Source organism: Thamnophis elegans, chromosome 1 (assembly GCF_009769535.1).
Source record: "Thamnophis elegans isolate rThaEle1 chromosome 1, rThaEle1.pri, whole genome shotgun sequence".
In the NCBI taxonomy this organism is placed as follows: Eukaryota; Metazoa; Chordata; class Lepidosauria; order Squamata; family Colubridae; genus Thamnophis; species Thamnophis elegans.
Window position 1 is genome coordinate 86,090,185 of NC_045541.1, and position 19,855 is coordinate 86,110,039.

The 19,855-nt window shown below is 40.6% G+C and overlaps 1 protein-coding gene and 1 pseudogene across 1 annotated transcript in view; both read right to left on the minus strand.

The window, feature by feature from the left end:
• Positions 1 to 19,119, minus strand: part of DENND2B (DENN domain containing 2B) — a 151,193-nt gene extending 132,074 nt beyond the window's left edge. Inside the window, exon 1 of the mRNA XM_032222938.1 lies at positions 19,048 to 19,119. The gene's annotated coding sequence lies outside the window, so the exon portion shown is untranslated. The remainder of the gene's footprint in view (positions 1 to 19,047) is intronic.
• Positions 821 to 2,433, minus strand: LOC116505590 (annotated as a pseudogene).
• Positions 19,120 to 19,855: the final 736 nt, after the last annotated feature.

A 19,855-nucleotide genomic window follows, 5' to 3' on the forward strand; every position in this document is an offset into this window, starting at 1 on the left:
TGCTACGGAGTACAGATATGTCGAAGTCTTCATTGGATAATTTAACAACAAATCATTTGGATCAAATTAATTCAAAATAAGAATATCCTCTTTGAAGAGGGAGGGAGGAAAAAAGGGGGGGGCTTTCTGATCCAAGTTCAATAAACTTGGGAAGAATAAGTAATCTCTTTGTTAACCTAATAGGAATTAAAATCTTTATGTTGATTGTAACTGGAGCCAAACTTTTATATGTGTCCAACATATTTATATTTGACTATGAATGCATCAAGGCAAATGATAGAATAGCCAATGGCCAGAAGACTTCATTCAAGTCCATAATGAATTACAGCAAGTCACATAGTTATGCCCATCTTTAAATAATCTTCTTGAAAAAGGAAAAGAAGGGTACTCTATATGTACTCAAAAGTAGTGGGGGGAGAGAGTAACTACCATGGAAATAAATAATACAGTTCTGAGGCTTGGATGTTCCTGGTGCAATTGTGATTCCACAGTTATAGTCTACAAATGCCGAGAGTAGTTATGCAAAGCTAATCAGAGAAAAAAGAGAGATGCCTTGAGCTTCAGCCTTGAATTTTGTGCTTGTGCATACTCCTTCCTCCATGGCATAAAAATGAAATTAGATAACGGAGAAAAATAAGGAAGATGATGATAGGAAAAACAATCTCTTCTGTTGGCAATTTATTCAATGTGCCCACTTAAGAATACAACTCCATCAGTGGGTCAAAGCCATTCCACTGCCAGAATTAAATCCAATGTTTTCAGTGTTACTTCTGTTGCTTGACCCAGGCACACTGACAGCATGCTTTAAAGTTGAAAAAGGTCATTTTAAACAGTCCTTCATTCTCTTTGGCAGAGGCAATTGATTTGTCTTCCAGTGCATCAATTGATTTGTAGTTGGCAAAGGTGGCTGGGAGAAATGTACTTGTGGCGCAGTGGCTGGATGATATATTGTCATCTCCTTGGGTGGGGAAGGCAAAGGTATGGTAGAAGGTAAGGAGCATCATTCCCACTCTCCATAGTACAAGAAAGAACATAATGCGGAATCAAATTAGCCACATCTGGAAAGACCAAAACCCAAGGTTTGAAGAAGGAATTGGTGTCTAACCAGAACTTGCTATCAATGTATTCAATGCCTCTATTGGTAGGGCCTCGAATGGTCTTTACTAATAGTGTGAACAGGTAGCTGAGATGAGCACTGTCCCACACCAGAAAAGGTTTGAAGGTTTGAAGGTTTATTTTATTTATATGCCGCCCTATTCCCTGAGGGACTCAGGGCAGCTCACAAACCCAAGAGGGGGGGAGGTAAACACAAAGAAACTACAACAGAAAAGGTACAGGGGAATTTAAAAGACAACAGTCACACGATTCGAGAGGGGAAGGGAACTCATCAACCCCAGGCCTGCCGACACAGCCAGGTTTTAACGGCTTTTCGGAAAGCCTGGAGAGAGGTGAGGGTCCGAATCTCTGTGGGGAGCTCGTTCCAAAGGGCCAGAGCAGCCACAGAGTAGGCACTCCCCCGGGTAGTAGCCAGATGACATTGGCCAGTAGATGGAACCCGGAGGAGGCCTAATCTGTGGGATCTAATGGGCCTTTGGGAGGTAATTGGCAGCAGGCGGTCTCTCAAGTACCCAGGTCCAATACCATGAACGGCTTTATAAGTGACGACTAGCACCTTGAAGCATATCCGGAGACCAATCGGTAACCAGTGCAGCTCGCGGAGGATAGGTGTAACGTGGGTGTACCGAGGTTCACCCACAATCGCTCGCGCGGCTGCATTCTGGACGAGCTGAAGTCTCTGAATGCTCTTCAAGGGCTGCCCCATGTAGAGCACATTGCAGTAGTCCAGTCTTGAGGTCACAAGGGCACGAGTGAGTGTTGCGAGTGCCTCCCGGTTCAGGTAGGGACGCAATTGGTGCACCAGGTGAACCTGGGCAAATGCCCCCCTGGTCACAGCCGACAAATGATGTTCTAAGGTCAGCTATGGGTCCAGGAGGACTCCCAAATTGCGAACTCTGTCTGAGGGGCGTAGAATTTCACCCCCCAGCCTGAGTGATGGAATGCTTAGCCAATTTTTGGGAGGGAAACACAGCAGCCACTCTGTCTTGTCTGGATTGAGCGCAAGCTTGTTTACCCCCATCCAGACCCTGACAGCCTCCAGGCACTGGCACATCATGTCAACCGCTTCACTGAGTTGGCACGGGGTGGACAGATACAACTGGGTATCGTCCGCATACTTGTGGTCTTCTCCGGCATCCTCTGGAGCAGCTGCTTGACTTCACCGGCTGTCATAAACCCCCAATACCAGCCGGATTCTTGCAGAAATAACAACGTTCTGGCAATGCACAGATGATGCCTTTCTGGGTCTTGTGTTTGAGGTGAGTTGCTTTCAAGCCTGGGCATCAGCAAGGGATGCTGGGTGACCTGCTCCCACATGTTCACTGCAAAGTCTTCAGCCTTGGAAGCTTCACCTCTGCTACCAAAGGATAGGATCTATTATCCACTGTCACTGTGTAGCTTTATTCTGTCAGAACCAATTACTGTACTTATTGGGCTGGCATTTCAGCTCAGGTAATTTATTATGCATGACTTTGTGCAATACAAGTAGTCCTCAATTTACAACCACAATTGAGCCCAAAGTTTCCATTGCTAGGTGAGACATTTTAGTGAATTCATTTTGTTATCTTTTCTTTGCACATTTGTTAAGTGAAACATTGCAGTTGTTAAGTTAGTAATGTGGTTGTTAAGTGAATCTGGATTCCCCATTGACTTTGCTCATCATGTGATCCCCTTTGGGGAAGTTTAGGACACTGCAACTGTCGTAAACACGAACCAGTTGCCAAGCGCCTGAATTTTGATCACATGACCATGGGAATGCTGCAATGGTTGTGTGAAAAATAGTTATGAGTCACTTTTTTCAGTGTCATTGTAATTTTGAACAGTCACTAAGTGAATTGTTGTAAATCGAGGGGCATCTGTATATACATTTTTTTCTTTCACCAAGTATATGTTATATGTTTCCAGTTCCTGATATTACAGTACCCAAGCAGAACGAATGTGCTACAATGAGCCCTGATTAAGAGAAACTCATCACAATTACCTTTTCGTTTTTTCCCAGTTTTCCATACTAATTTGGAAGGGACTGAAGTTCAAGAACAAAATGAGGTAGGAGAAAAGTGGAAGGTAAATCCAAGGCAGGATAAGAGGTTTTATTTGTACACACACTTTTCACTTCCAAAATAAGGGTTTTTTTTAATATCTAAAACTTCCTTTATTCCTATGTTAAAGCTAATCTATCACCAATTTTCATTTGGACCATTTTCCCCGAGATTCAACTATTTCCTCCTTTCTTCCTTCCATCTTTTCTTGTTTCTTTCATTCTTTGGATTGTTAGGAAGTGTGTGAGTTTGTGTGTGTGTGTGTCATTCTTGCTGCACAATCACTCTGCATATCAGAAATGCTGTTTTGTAAATAAAAAAGTCCCTCCCCCAAAAAACAACACTCCAAATACACAGGCCATAAAGCAATAGTATGCAGTTACAGTCTGATATTCGTGTAAATTTAACACTGTCTGCATTCCTACCAATTTGACAGCTTCCTTGGTAAGCCACAATCCTAACTTACCAGACGTGGTAGATGCAATCAGCATTTTGACTGATCTGGTCTTCTTTTACCAGAATATTTGATCAAGTGCCAAAGTTGAATTATTCAAATTTGCTGATTGTATTTTTCCATTTCCTGAAGGTTAGCCCAAAGGTTTGGTGGCAAGTGATGAAGTGTGCATATGTTTGGCTGAAATACAAACAGAAGACTTTCTTCTCTGATGTTATTTGCCTTATCAGACAAATAGTTTACTATGCCAATGCATTTCAAAGCAGATCATTTGCAGTTCCTGCCTCATATCAGAACTGAATAGACACATTTACACTAGAAGAGGGAGCTTCACCAAATTCAGTGGGAATTATTCCCAGAGAGTGTGGGCAAATTTACACTTGAAGTCTGTAATCCCATATCCATTTATTTTGGAGTAAGCTCCACTGAACTCTGGAACGTACTTAAAATGTTGTACACTATGGAGAAACTGAAAAGAGATTTTTTTTTGTTACATTCATAATAAACACCCATTCAGTGAAGAGCAGTGGCCAACTTGGGAAAGATAACAGGAAATACTTCTTTATTCATATATCACATGTGGATTTCATTTCTTTGCCACAAGCTGCAATGATAAACACCAACAAGGAGAGTTTTTAAAAAATGTATTGACTCACAGAGAACAAAAACACCAGTTATCTGCTAGCATTGTTGGTCAAATGCTACCTTCAATATTACATATGTTTATATTATATACTTGCCTTGAGCTGCAAGATGGGTGACAGATACATTTAATAAATACAGGTAAGTCTCTCACTTACAACAGTTTGTTTAGTGACCATTAAAAATTACAATGGCACTGAAAAGTCACTTAATGTCCATTTTTCACACTTACAACTGTTGCAGCATCCCCCTTGGTCACATGATCAAAATTCAGACACCTGGTAATTGACTCATACATATGACAGTTGCGGTGTCCTGGGGTCATGGGATCACATTTTGCAAACCTCTGATAAGCAAAGTCAATGGAGAATCCAGACTCACTTAACAGCCGTGCTATTAATTTAAAAACTGCAGTGATTCACTTAACAATTGTGACAAGAAAAGTTATAAAATGGGGCAAAATTTACTTTACAAATGTCTTGCTTAGCAACAAAAAATTGGGTTCAATGAGGTCCTAACTCAAGAACTATCTGTAACGTTTTACTGATTTATTAACTGAATGGAACAGGGTACAGTCTTGTCTACTTTGGGCTTACAGTGCCTAGACAGAGAACACAAGCACATTCAGAATATCTCAGCTTGTTTTTTCCCATCAGACTGCTCACCACTACTTCAACGATGGTCTGAGAAAATAGAGGGAAACGCTTTTGTAAACTAACTCAGACTAAAACTGCATTCAGCAAGAAAAAGAGCAGTTGTGGGGAAAGCAACATTGCCAATTGGTAGTTGATTAGTTTTCTATATAAGTTTCGCTGCAAAGGCAAATTACATTTAAGGCACTTTCAGATGATGACATTTTCTGCCACAAATCTTTTTAGTTGCAATACAAAACCCAGATAATACTGCCTGGGGGTCTTCCAACCCCAGCAGAAATTGGGAGTCTGTAAGGACACCATCTGTTAACCAGCATTCTGCCCCCTTCTTATCTCCAAGTGGAGAAAACCCAAAGATCCTTGTTAGTATTTATGTTACCATTCTTTAGAGCCCTTTCCTATGCAGCAGGCTGGTGCAGATCTACCAAGAACAGTAAATTTGGGTTCCATAGCAAGCCCATGTTTTGCACTATGGCAGGAAGCTGGGAGGTGGGCCAAGTTGGGCTTTCACCCAATAAGAATCCAGGTGGTCCCACTATTGGCAAGAAATATAACTCAGTTGTTTGGGGGAAAGCTTTCCCTGTTACTAGCACAGACACCCAAATGACATAAGAGAGGAAAATAACACATTTGCAAGGTGCTGGCAGTATTATCCATGAAATACCTCATCCTAATTATTTGTCATATCAGAACCCTCATTCTGACACACTCCAAGATTTAAAAATGATACCCATGTTCTGTTTTAACGTTATCTCTTTCTTCCCCCTGAAAAAAAAAACCCTTAAAGGTGAGCCTAATCATTAACTTGCTTTGCTAAATGAAAAAGATTTTCCTAATATTTCCGTTACTAACCACTGGTTGGAATCAAGGGCAAGATGAAAAAAACTGACCGTGGGAAATTGGGACATTAAAAACAAGAGAGCGAGGGAGACGTGGGGGAACAATCAGATTTGGTAATATTATCATGACATTCTGCTATTCTTGAGTTCTTCTGTTTTGCCTTCTGTTTTCCTACAAGGAGGGTGACCTTGGATATGGCTCATATTGAGCAGTAGAAAAAATGTTGCTTGATAAGGCTTGGTTGCTGTTTTAGATAAACTGGAATTACTAAAATAATTTATTAAAAAGGGCAAATTATTTCAAAACGATTCCATTCAATATTATTATCCCCTTTAGCCACAAGATAAAACAATTAGAAAGAAAAGAGAAAGTTAAAACACATAAAAAGCAAATAAGCCTTTACATATGTCTCATTTTCCACTATGAGTTCCCCTGCAGAATCTTGGTGCAAAATAAGTTCAGCAAGCAGGAATTCACTGTAGAAGTTATCCAATTAACCAGGACCTATTGCTAAAGTTGGATTTCAGAATATTTTTGTAATTTACCGGTACAGGGAGAACTGAAAAGTATGTGACAGACACAATAATGGATTGTGGATGCTTCTTATTTAAAATATATACACTGTAATTTAAAAACTTATATCTGGGTGATACAACCTGTGCCCTCTGGTTCCAGTAGGAGCCCCAAACAGTCTACAGTGAATACTCAGTGCAACATGTAAAAATGTTGAATACATAGAAGCAATCTTATTAACAGTAATTAAATTAAATTTAAATTAAAGTTTCGGTTAGTTTCATGTTGGTTCTCCCTACTTTTTAAAGATTCTAATCGTCTTATTTTTTGGTGTGCAGATTCTGGCATGCCATAAACAGGAAAAGTGTGTCCCTCTCTTACAAAAGATGGTACAAGCAAAAATCATAGAGAAGATGCTCAGTAGCTGACTAGACAGCCAATCTAAAATATATGCAATAGAAGAGTACTTCAGTAGCGTAACCCTAAGAAAAGTAGTTTTGTACATTTAATATCCTGATATTATTGAGGCTTTAAACATCCAAAGTCAATATAAAAGTATGCTATGCAATCATGATAAGGTAAAGGTAAAGGTTCCCCTCACACATATGTGCTAGTCGTTCCTGACTCTAAGGGGCGGTGCTCATCTCCATTTCCAATCTGGGTCTTCATTTTACTGACCTCGGAAGGATGGAAGACTGAATTAACCTCGATCCTCATCCAACTCCAAGCTGTAGACAGAGTTAGTCTGCAATACTACATTCTGACCACTATGCCACCAGGGCTCAATGCACAATATAATCTATTTACAGACACCCATATATCTTCCCCAAACATATAACTTCATATAGCCAACCAGTTCCTCATTCACACATACACCATGCATCTTTAGTTCTCTACAAACACTGGGTCTGCACATGCAAACACTGAAAGTATGCTAAAGCTCAGTACTCACAGTGGAAATTTCACCTCCGATATCCACATACATCCCGTGTCTCCCCAGCCTTTCCCATTGAGTGCCAATGTCTGGAGGGAGTTTCAAGTCGTTTGGCTGATGTACTGTACTTACTGACCTCAATAAGATGGGAAACCCTGAAAAAAAGCAGAATTCCTAACTACAGAAAGTACTCAATATATAAAAGTCTACAGAGAACTGAGTGGATACAGGTGCTGAGATGGGCCTTATGTTTCAATGCCTCAAAATATTAAAAAAATATATAAATATAAATACACAGAGAGAGAGACCAAACACAACTAGAGAGCTTCTATCACCCATTTTCTCTCTCCTTTTCCCCCCTTCCTTTCTATTCTTTCCATCATCCTATTTTTCTGTCTTCCCTTTTTGAAAACTAAGAAGAGTCTGCTTTTCTAGAACTTCACAACTCAAATGAAAAATGAATACTAAAACAGATTTTTAAGATACCACAACATGTACAAAAAATCACTTAGTTTTCAATATTGTGTAGTTTGCACAATATACCAAGATTAACATACTGGTTCATGCCCATATAGCAGAAAAGTACCTATTGTAACTTGTTATCAGTTTTTGCATCCTACAAGATGCAGGGAGAATTCCATGTCTGTTGCAGGACATTCACTCTGCAGTGATTAAAAAATAGTGTCAAAGCACTGCAAACTAGAGAAATCTCCAGAATTAGGCTTCCCCAAAGAATCAGCTTCTATTCTTTTGGCTCTCAACCAGATTTGCATATTGCTTCTTATACAGTATTTTGATCTCCATTTAGAGAAAAAACTTCACCTTCCACATAGCATGGAGCTCAGCTGTCACCATAAATCACTAAAAGATCCTGGGTTTTTGCATACAATATTCCCATATTTGGTGGAAGCATTATGCGCTGCTAGAATCTAAAACTGAAATAGATGTATTTCCTCTTTCTGGAACACACACACACACGGGAAAAAATAGGATCATATCTAACTGCCCAATAGATTCTCAACAAATGGTTGTAGTGTTGACGTGTTTTCACTCTGATCCAACCATGAGCTCCACCAAGATGCTCCACTTAACTCTATTTGTCTAACTTCTACCCACTTGCCATTCAGCATTCCTTACTTGTTTTATCATTCCTAATGGATCTCAGATACTTCCATTCAGAGGATGTCTGATCTTTTCTCTTTCTAGTCTTTGCTCTTCCACAATGAGCTACAGGGAGAATTGCAACAGAATGATGGCACTTTAGGGATTTAATATCTTCATGTGTACACCCACTCAAGTCATGATGTTCTGGCCATACAACAGACATGACATAATCTATTGAGGACAATGTTATCTCCACCCCCTTTCCCGTCCTTCACATTGCACAACTCCTGCAACTGACATTTTGAACAGGAAATGTCTTAGTATCTTCTTAGTATTAAGTGTGCCTGTTGTTGTTTTAAGTACAGAACCTCAGGAATGTAAAAAGAATTCAATATGCCTGCAACTCTGGTCAAAAGCTTAACTTGCATCCTAATAAATAGAATTAGAGATTGGATATAGGTCCTATCGATTTCTCCTAGAAATGAACAATTTCACACTTTGAAATGAGATAATCATCTGATGACTAAATTTCTTTCTTATTATAGTAATAGAGAGAAAAAGTCACTTAATTTTTTCTCAAACAAAAAAAGAGTTTGAACTCAGGATGAGTAGTTGAAATGTATACATCAGTACTGATAGTAAGTTCCACTGGTTTGAATGCAATATACTCATTGAGTCATTCATAGAACATAATCTAAGAAATCATTGCAGGAAGCAGTTAATTTAAGGATGAGAAGCATTTGATCACAGAAAAAGCAAAGCCACCCTGGAAACGCAGACAATGGCATTCCCAGCATTTCCTAACTTCCCAGTGGCAAATTCTTTTATGATGTCCCACTGCAGCATTATTCTTCCCACATATGCAAAGAAATTGCTAGGCACTCTGCTGCTCTCCTTGTTAACAAAAGGATGGAAAACGTAGTGGAAAAACATAGTGGCAAAGAGGCAAGAAAATTAGATAAAGGCATAGGAGATTATTGTTAAAAGAAGTTTCACAGGAAATTTCTCTCAAATATGAAGCTCTTTTTTCTTTTCCCCTTCAACAAACTGTAATATTGTCTCCTTCTACACCACAACTTATGTTGTTTTATTTTGTTGTGTCCTAATTTCACTTTTCTTCATTGTTGCTTTCTTCCCCATTCCTTCTGTTTTTGGAGGTCAGCGCTCCTTGTGAAAACTTCCTGGCAAATCCATCTGGCTTCATGCCTTTCATCTCTCCAGAAACACCAATATTTAATGCTTAATTTCCAATGTGGCAATCTCACAATTATCAAGATGGATTTAGAACAGCAAAATATAGAATTATAGCTCTAACTTCTAACTTTGAAAATCTGGAGAAGCAGATAATAATAAAACAACCCTAATATCCCTTAGCTGTTTCCATTCAACATGTGAAATCATAATATGATGTTCTTGCTGCGGTTTTTCCTGCTGAAGATAAGCATTTTAGCTTCTAACCAGAGGTGGCATTCTACCAGTTCGGACCAGTTCACTCAAACCAGTAGCGGAAATCATGGGTGGGCCCGTCCAACCACCCCGGCTTTATGGAATCCCATTTAGGCCTTTTAGCAAAAAGCGCATGTGCAGAAGGCTTAGCACATGCGTGGAGGTGGCACATATGAGCAAATCCGCACATGCACGCACATGCTCATATTTGTGATCTGGTAGGAAAGGTAAATAAGTAAGTACCACCCTTGCTTCTAACCTTTGGTTTGTGACATAGAATGTTGTGTGAATCCACTTTATTCAGTAAACTATGGTGAAGTAAAGCATCAATTAGCATATTGTGTGAACTCAACCATAATATTACTAGAATGTTTTTATTATTATTATTACAGAGGTAAGATACCATAATATTAACTGTATATTTTTGGAGTTGGTTTTTTAAAAAAATCTTCCTTGGGATTTTTCCAATCAGATACCATTATAGGTAGTCCTCACCATACAACCATAATTGTGGCCCGTATTTCTGTTGCTAAGCAGGAGATGGTTGTTAAGTGAGTCATGCCCAATTTTACAGCCTTTTTGCAATAGTTGGTAAGACAGCTTCAGTGTTAAGCAACTCATGTAGCCATTAAGTAACTCTGGCTTCCCTCATTGATTCTGCTTGTTGAAACCGGCTGGGAAGGTCACAAATGGCAATTATATGACCACAGATTGCTGCAATTATCACAAATATATTCTGTTTGCCAAGCGCCTTCATGTAACCCAGAGATGCTATGATGGTCATAAGTGCAAGGACTGGTTTTAGGTTGCTTACAGCCCATTTATGCAGCTTCAGGCTAAAACAAGCTTCATTGGGTTAAAAAAGCACAATGCCAACAGAATTAAATGCTTAGAGTTGTCATGTTTTCTTCAGCTGGTTTGAAACTGCAGTGCCGGCATGTTCATCTATTGAGCATAGAGAGGATTATTTCCGAATATGTATCCTTGAGACTGGGTGCAGCTCTTGGGATACAGCCTTAGATTTTCTAGGTAAAACATTTTGTGCCTTTCAGGCAGTACTGAGAACAGAAGCAGCTTCCAGTGCTGTTCTTGTTTTACAATTGAGTTTCCCAGCACCAAGATAGGTAAAAGGTCTTTCATACTCCTTCTGCTCCTCCAAATTATAGGCCTTTCTAGCCTCTGAGAACAAGAGCAAAAAGGGCTGCAGAGGCGTATGGTTGGAAACAAGAAACTAGCTGTGGTTAGACTAAAGATTCCTACACCATGGGTGTCCAAACTTTTGGCTTGCCTGGGACGCATTAAGTGAAGAAGAATTGTCTTGGGCCACATATAAAATATATAATATAGTTTAGTGTATATAAATCACATAATAATGTTACATTTATAGTCTTGTGGGGTTGCATTACTAGCTGTCCAGTGTCACATGCAGCGGATATGCCCGTCCTACACAATAGGATTGGGTCCTAATTGCAGTACCCAAGATCTTACTCAGACTAGATCACTATTTAATCAGCTTCCACCAACAACCATCTAGCTTCACCTTCCGATCTTGTTTATGTTAGGGGGAGGGTTATGAAGGATTTTATGAATAAAACTGACGCTTTAAACTTTAAAATACTAATTTTACACTTTAAGGAATGGTACTTCTTCTGTAGAAGTGAATTCACTGTCTGCTATAATGGAATGGCAGTTCCCTGCGTGGCACGACAAAACCGCGCTTGACTAAAGTGCGCCCGATTAAACCGCGTCGCTGACGTCATCAAAGGGCGACAACAGCGAGCGCGGAGAAAGAAGGGCGCTTTAAATAGCGCTTTGAAAGCAAGCCGATTCAAGTTAAGGTAAGGGTTAGGTTTAGGGTTAGGTTTAGGTTAAGGGTTAGGGTTAGGTTTAGGGTTAGGTTTAGGGTTAGGTTAAGGGTTAGGATTAGGTTTAGGTTAAGGGTTAGGTTTAGGGTTAGGTTTAGGATTAGGTTTAGGGGGGTTAGGTTTAGGTTTAGGGGTTAATTTTAGGTTTAGCGTTTACAGTGTGCTTCTGTCTCCACGCTGTTGTCACCCTGTGATGACGTCAGCTACGCGGTTTCGTCGAGCGCGCTTTAGTCAAACGCGGTTTTGTGGTGGAACCAGTTCCCTGTGAATGGCAAGGAAGTAATGCTTGTTAGACAAAACGAAATGGCAGCCATCCCAAAGAAAAGAGATGACAAGTCATGTATTTTCTAGTCAGCATTCACACCTGCTCTTTTTTCTTCAAATTCAATACTGTATTAGCTAATATACACACTCAGGGTGGGGGTGGAAGGGTACAATTTCATTCTCAGAGCTAAGGTCTCTGCAAGGACACAAGCAAGTGTATGCAACATAATACTCCTAAAAACAGTGTTTTGTCTGTTCTAGCCTAATGTCTTCAGTTGATCTTCTCTTTGTCCTCATTCTACCCTTGAGCACAATTTTATTTCTATCAAAGTTCATATTCATGCTTTTAGGTAGCCAAGAAAGTGGCAAGATATTCAACCATTCCTCCCAAGGCCCCAGCTAGACACTTGGAACAAAACTGCCACAGACCTTGGCAAGACATTTACTAACAACCCAGTGTGTTTACAAGCTGAATGACTGAAGCTAAGAACAGAATGCAAATATTTGCATTTGGTTCCCAAGACTTTTCCATCATCACCCTGCCAGCCCACATGCAACCACCAAGTAAAGAAAGGGAGACAAGGGAGAATTCTACTTCTCTTCCGAGCCATAGACGACCTTTTGATTTTCTGTCCCTAAAATCCTAGGAATTATAATTCTAGTAAGAGATGCAAATATGTTCTCTAGTTCCCTAAAGCTAGGGAGCTTTTTATTTTTATTTTTTTTAAAAAAAGAGTTATTCCATAATGTTCTAAAAATGGAGGGTCAGATAGCTCAATAAGGATTTCCTCCCACGCTGAACTGGAACTTCCTATTCATTACAGTATTTTTGGTATGAAACTTAATGGGGGGATTTAACATGATGCTAAAACATTACTCAGAGGTAGAATTATTTTTATGTTTTTGTTTTTAATAGCAGACATAAAAGACTTCAAATCTTAGGTGGATATTAGAGCCCCAACTGAGTCCCAGTATTGTGTCACCACTGTGGGAAAGCAAAAATCATCAGTGAATGGAGAAGGGTTTCTGGGAATGACAGTTGAGAAAATATTGTAGATCAGCCTTATAGATTTCGGCATATTATGGACCCTTTACTTGAGAGCCATTGATGCCATTGTTGGTATATCTACATGCTTCCATCCAAAGCACACTACCCATTGTCATCTATAGCAAGCTCTATGCTACCATTTGTTCTGACCCATTCTCAACTGATTCAATCAATCAATCAGAATAGAGCTGGAAGGGACCCTTGGGTGTCCCCAAGCCCAACTCCCCTGCTCAAGCAAGAGACCCAATACCATTTCAGACAAGTGACTGTCCAATCTCTGATGAAGCACCCACAACTTCTGAAGGCAAGCTCTTCCAATGGTTAATTGTCCTTACTGTTAGGAAGGTTCTACTCCAGCTTGCTTCTCTCCTTGATTATTTTCCATCTATTGTTTCTTGTCTGCCTGGTATTCAACAATTCAACCTGGTATTCAGGAGACTGAACTGCCCAACCAGTAAGATCAACTGACAAATCAGCAGAGCCAGATCGTTTTTTTTGTAAGGCTTGCCTAGAAATCAAACAACTAAAAAAGAACATTACCAATCACCTACAACTTAATCCACTGAACTACATTATTAATAAGTTACAATTATTAATATGTTACAGCCCAGATTGGACAATGACACTGTACCCTCTCAAGTGTTGGGTGGCATGTTCGTACCTACATACAATCCCCAAACCTTCACAAAGAAACAATAGCACAGTGATGCTAACATGGGAATCAGACCCTGCAACAAACCAAGATGTCTACTTTGCCAACCCCCCAATCTACACGATCTGCACCATGACAGATTCCAACAACACACACATAAAATTAAAGATGTCCTCATATGGTCTTTCTCTAATGTGAGAGGTACCATCATGAAACATTTGCAAGAAAGCAACCAAGCTCAGAGAGAACCAAGAACCCCACATGCCATCATCTGCCAGTAATGTTCCTCTAGATGCTGCATGGGACAAATGAAGCAAACTTTGTACAAAAGAATTAATAGACACAAGTCTGACATCTGGATTCAAAACAAGGACAAAATAAATACCATAGCATTTCAAACACTGAGGACACTATTGGTTATAAAAGTAGCTATTCGGGGTAGGAGTGGGGACAGGATGGGAGAAACAGACTTTAATAGCATCATTTGAACTCAGAAACATAAAAACTTTTCAGACCGTCTCAGAAAGTCCCAACAAACACATCTGTGATCGTTTTAATTGTTCATAGATACCCTATCTCACAATTAGGAAAGATTGAACTGTTAAAGGGATCCTTCTGTAAATGAGGACTATACCCAGGGATGGAAAAGGAGAGAGCTTAGTGTGAAATCAGCATCGCTATCTCTATAATGTCATGTGACCTACTGTTTTCCTCATAATTAAAGTCTGAAATGTACAGCCAGAATATATCATAGGCATTGTCCGTCTCTTCATTATCCAGAATGTAACAGTTTTGGGGTAAAAGCAGCAGAAATATTACAACTTATGCAAGTCCTTCTGCTTCACATGATCTTTTGAACCTCATAGTCTTAACATTGAGGGGTTTTTTGTTTTTTGTTTTTTTTTTTTGTAACAAACAAGCTATTGGATAAACTGGAGCTAAGTCTTAAAATAGCTTACATTTCTGAGCTACATTTCAACCATTCCAAGCCTGCAGATCCCACTCAGCTGTATTTTAATGGCAACATTTGTTTCACCAGTAATTAAATGAGAAAGTCCAGCCTCCCTGGTGATTTTTCCCAGAAGGCTATTAATGTTTACAGAACACAAATTAAAAACAATACAGTGTATAAAATCATTCAGTTCCATGCTTTTGGCCTAGCTCCTCAGCACAGAATGACTTGCCATGGTGTATTACCATCAGTGAATTACACAATGGCAAGGAGTAATAAAGGGTTATATACTTCCTTTAAAAGATACACTTGCCAAAAACCAATACCAGTTTTCCATTAATGCTATAGGAACACTCTATCCAAACCCTGGGAGATGGTCCCATAGAGAATTTAAAAAGTAAAGCCAATCAGTCTGACATTTTGGTGACTATGCAGCTAATTTATGGCAGATAGTCTTTGCTTCCAGCACCAGCTTCAATCAGTCAAGCGTCTAAATACCTCCGCAATTGAAAGAGTTTGTCCAGTCAAGTGTGGTACCCATCTCCGGAACCAATATCTTAGGTGGTTAGCTTAGGTGCATTTCTATTTAAATTTATATTAATTGCTACAAAAAGACATCTGCACAATACATTAGCATATACAGAGGGCAGGACAAAAAGCAACTTATCAAGGAGAGAAGCAACGTAGAACTAAGGAGAAATTTTGTGACAGGACAATTAATCAGTGGAACAACTTGCCTCCAGAAGTTATAAATACTCCAACACTGGAAGTTTTTAAGATGATGTTGGATAACCTTTTGTCTGAAATGGTATATAGGGTTTCTTGCTTAAGCAGGGGGTTGGACTAGAAGACCTTCAAGGTCCCTTCCAACTATTCTAGTCTCTAGTCTCTATTGTGCTATTGCTATTCTCTCTTCTCTTCTATCCCCTTTGTTTTGTGGGCTTCAGTGCTGATCTACTTATTTTACAGTATAGTATAAACGTAGCCATGCTACAGGTAATTCTAGTAGATGGTGATCCTTCTTTACTTCAGATATTTTGAATTATAACTCCCAAGTCTAGCCATTTGGTGTTCAGCGCACACCAATCAAAACATCTGGAGGACATGAAGATCGCTTACTGATGGCTGTAGAAGGGAATGCATGTCCCATTCACAAAGTTTTCTATATTGGTTATAAAAGACCTTCAGAGCTCCCAATTTTCACAGATCAGCCTTTCTTCTATTGAAAATATTGTATCAGAATACTTGAATGAATGGTAAGATGATATAGGAAACCCTAGAAAATACTGGGGCTGATTTCAAATGGTAGTTTGCATAAGTAAAAAATTTTTTGAACTGATTCAATCTGCCATGAAAAAATATAAATGCATCACCTTCAAGAAAGGGCATCGCCACCCACTGTGGGATGGGTGAAGCAAAGTAGGTAAATAACTGCTTTGGGATTAACGTTCCTATCTAAACCTGGTCTCATAATGTCCACAGACTAAATCAGTTCTGATAACATGATGCCAAAGAATCAGAATAATTTTATGCTTGCTGTCTCTTTGGCAAGCACCCCTTTGATCTATTCTACCCTGAAAAGTAAGGAATTTGAATAGACAGCAGGAAATTAAAATTTGCAAATATGCATGGTATTTCCAATGTCTACTAAAGTTATTTAGATTTCTTTCTTATAAAAATGTATTACCCAACTGCATGATTCATGAATATTGCTCCTCTGATCACAAAAAATGATATATGCCAGCAGTGCCAAATTATACATATTCCCACAAGTTTATTTAAAATGAATAGTGAGTCTCCAATCTCATCACAATCATTTTCTGGTAAAAAATTAATTGTTGCACCTCTCAGTCCCCCAAAGTGCCATTTGCTGCACAATATCTTGATTCAGCAAATAGAAATTAAGATGGAAGTTTAGTTCAAAATGTCTCCAAATATCCAGAAATGAATCAAAAGCACAAAATAAAATAAGTTTCTCCAACTGGGTATGTTCAGGAAATGTTTGACTATGACACACATCATTCATTTTTACTATAGGCAGAGTATTTTGATGTAGTTGTAGTCCATCAAATCTGATGTTTTATCCTGGTATTATTCCTCCCTTCATCTTACATCCTGAATACAAAAATCAAAATTTTAATTTTTCAGCTAGCCATGATTCCTTTTGCACATTTTAACCATATGTTCATTCCAGCAAACATGTTTTTTTAAAAACAAGGTCCTGGATTTCTTCCTCTATCTACATTTGTTAGCAATCCACGTGTCCTATTCTGGTTTTAATTGCTTTGCAATACAGAATTCAGATTAGCACCAGCAATTCTTTTTCTCAATGCCTTACAGACAAATGAATAGTACAAATTGTTTAATATTGAAGACTTCCAAAAAAGGAACTGAAGAATCAATTCTTCTTTCCAGTCTATAAATCACACCATTAGTCTCATTTTCTTTTATTCTAAAAGTAGCTTTACAGGGATAGGACAAGCACCACTATTGGATTATTTTAATCTCCAAAATGGTCCTTTCCTAACCTGTCAATTCTAAGGATTATGATCTAACATATCTGGAGAAAGTTAAATAATTTTGGGAACCAGGCAGTGGTGGGATTCAAAATTTTCTACTACTGGTTCTGTGGGAGTTACAGGGGAAGGATACTGTAAAATCTCCATTCCCTCCTCACTCCAGGGGAAGGATACTGCAAAATACCCATTTCCTCCGGGTCATCTGGAACTCAGTAGGGAGAGAATAGATGGGGATGGGGCAAGTCAGAGGTGGCATTTACCAGTCCTCCAAACTACTCAAAATTTCTGTTACCAGTTCTCCAGAACTGGTCAGAACCTGCTGAATACCACCTCTGGAACCAGAAGGAAAAACACAGCCAGATTTGGATGCTTCCATACCACCTTGTTTTACTCTCTCCAATTCAAACCCAGTGTGAAAATAATCTGATATCATTCTTCAAAGCCAATGACACTACATCTACCATGCCGAGCCTGGAACTGGGCTGAGAGTTTTCACCAATAGAAAAGACTGCCCTAAAGCTCTGCAGAACTGTAGTTTCAGATATACAGCAGTTCAGTAATAAGGAGATCTGGGCCCTGGACCTCTGCTAACCTCCTGAGAATGGGAAGGGAGAAAATTGATTCCAACTTCTACATCAACTCTATGTGTACTTTATCGACTTGAATCCTAATGAACAGTCACTGCTGCACTTCTCTGCCACCCACTAAAGGAAATCAAAATGGGAATCCAATATGGAAGAACTCCTTATTAATATCATCTACAGACTATCTCCAAACATTACTATTCTTGTTCAGTTGTGCTCCAATATACAAAGTATCCAAAATATTTCAGTAATATGAAAGTCTGAAAACAGAATTATCCATTATAGTTGCTTGTTTTTAGGAGGTTGCTCCTTAGAGCATATACGGCAAACACTTGGATATTATCCATATACTCCAACCATGACATTCAATTTCCCCCACAATCACTAAGTGAATTCTGCTTTTTCATTACATTATGGAAGCAGGAAGTTTTTCCCTCTCTCTGAGACTTAGATGCCTTCTTTCTCCACCAGATCATATAGACATGTGGTGCAATCCTTTCAGAAGAAAGGTTAAATTAGTGTAATCAGTGTAATCATATTAGTCTCTCCAGCAACCTCAGCCAAAGTCTGGTAGGGTGGGGGGAAAGGACAGGAGGAGGATGATACAATGACCTCCACCCAGACTAGTCTTTCAAAGTTGAAGAAAATGAGTGTTTAGCCTGGAAAAGAAAAGTTGGGGTGGGGGCAAGAAGCCTGGAAATATTCTTCCTATATCTGAACATAAGAGTTAAATTTGGGAGATCTCTTCCACAAGAAGAGGTGATGGTCTCTAAGGACTTTGCCAGATATCTTTTTGAAGACTACTCTATAGCCCAAGACTACAGAGTAAGCAAAGATACTCCCGCTCTATGTACGGATGACAACATACAAGTGAACTTGGGCAACAGGGTTGATTCACGAAATCATAGCCCGGTTAACATGGGAGACGCGGTGCGAAAACCGCCGACGATTCTGCAGCCATAGGAAGCGGCCAGGCAGAGCTACGAGGTCGAAGCGCCACCTATCCACCGAGATGGGACACCGCAGGTCCATTGGCTGGAAAAGTGGCGGGGGGGGGGGGAGAGAAAGCGAGAGAGATGCAGTTCCTGCCGTCGTATCTCAAAGTTGCATCAACGTCTCCCCCAAAGGAAAGAGATGAGCGGGAAAGCGTTTCAGCAACTACAAACGAGCCACACACACACACACCCCACAAAAGCCAAGCATCGTCCCAACGACGCCGTGCAACCACGAGTCCAACCGAGAGACGACCGAAACCTTTCCTCTCTCTCTAACTCCGCCGGCGATTCTCTCCATACACCTAAGAACCCCATTGTCCTTCCCGGCTCCCGGCCAGGCGCCCCCCTCTCCTCATCTTCCCGCCTTTCTCCTCACTTTCTACCCCTCTCTCACATACGCGCGCGCGCAAACGCACCCTTTCCTTACCTAGGCGGCTCCTGCCCCGCGGCTGAGAGAAAAGCAGACGCGGGTTCCAAGCTGCGGAAGCAGCTCGCTGGACGACGCCTCCCTCGCTCCTTAAAACCGCTTCCCTGGCCAGATGCGGATTCCCCCCCCCCCTCTCCGGTCTCTCCCGCCTCTCGCTTTTGGTGGAGAAGCTAGAGGGGGGAAGGGAGCGAGGAGACAGAAAAATATGCAAAGACAGGAAACGGAGACGGCGGGGGCCAGTGCGGGAGATTAATGGGAATCAGCTACCCCTCCACTAGCTGCCAACAAAGAAACCTGCGCTCTGGGGCGAGTTGGCTTCTGCGGCCGCCTGACCAGACCAGCCGGCTGCAGCCAAGGCTGTGGAGTACGGCGCGGGCCGGGCTGCTCAGGGGGGAGGGAGCCATTGACATCTCCAGGCCGCCGCCACCCTCTCCCCCCTCCCTTTAATCTCCCCCCCCAAAGTGGGACGGACCGCTCACTCCCCTTCTCCCGAGTCGCGTTCGAGCGCCTTTCCTTTGCGCGCACCTCCTCCAGCAGTGGTCACAACTGCTACACAGAAGCAACTTTCCGTCCGCTTCGAAGGAAAGCTGCATCATCCTGGTTTTATAAAAAGCTGCAGAAGTCTTGGGCGACCCCATCCCACCCCCACTCTTAATTAATTCCCTGACGAGCAGCATCTGGTTCCGATAAGGTGGGGGGGGTTGCCTTTTTGTAAAAAGGCGCGGAGGTCTTATGAATGAAAACCAGAAGTGTTTGCGTGGGATGGGTCTCGGGGCAGCTTTGAAGGTTCCTTTTCTGCTTCAAAGTA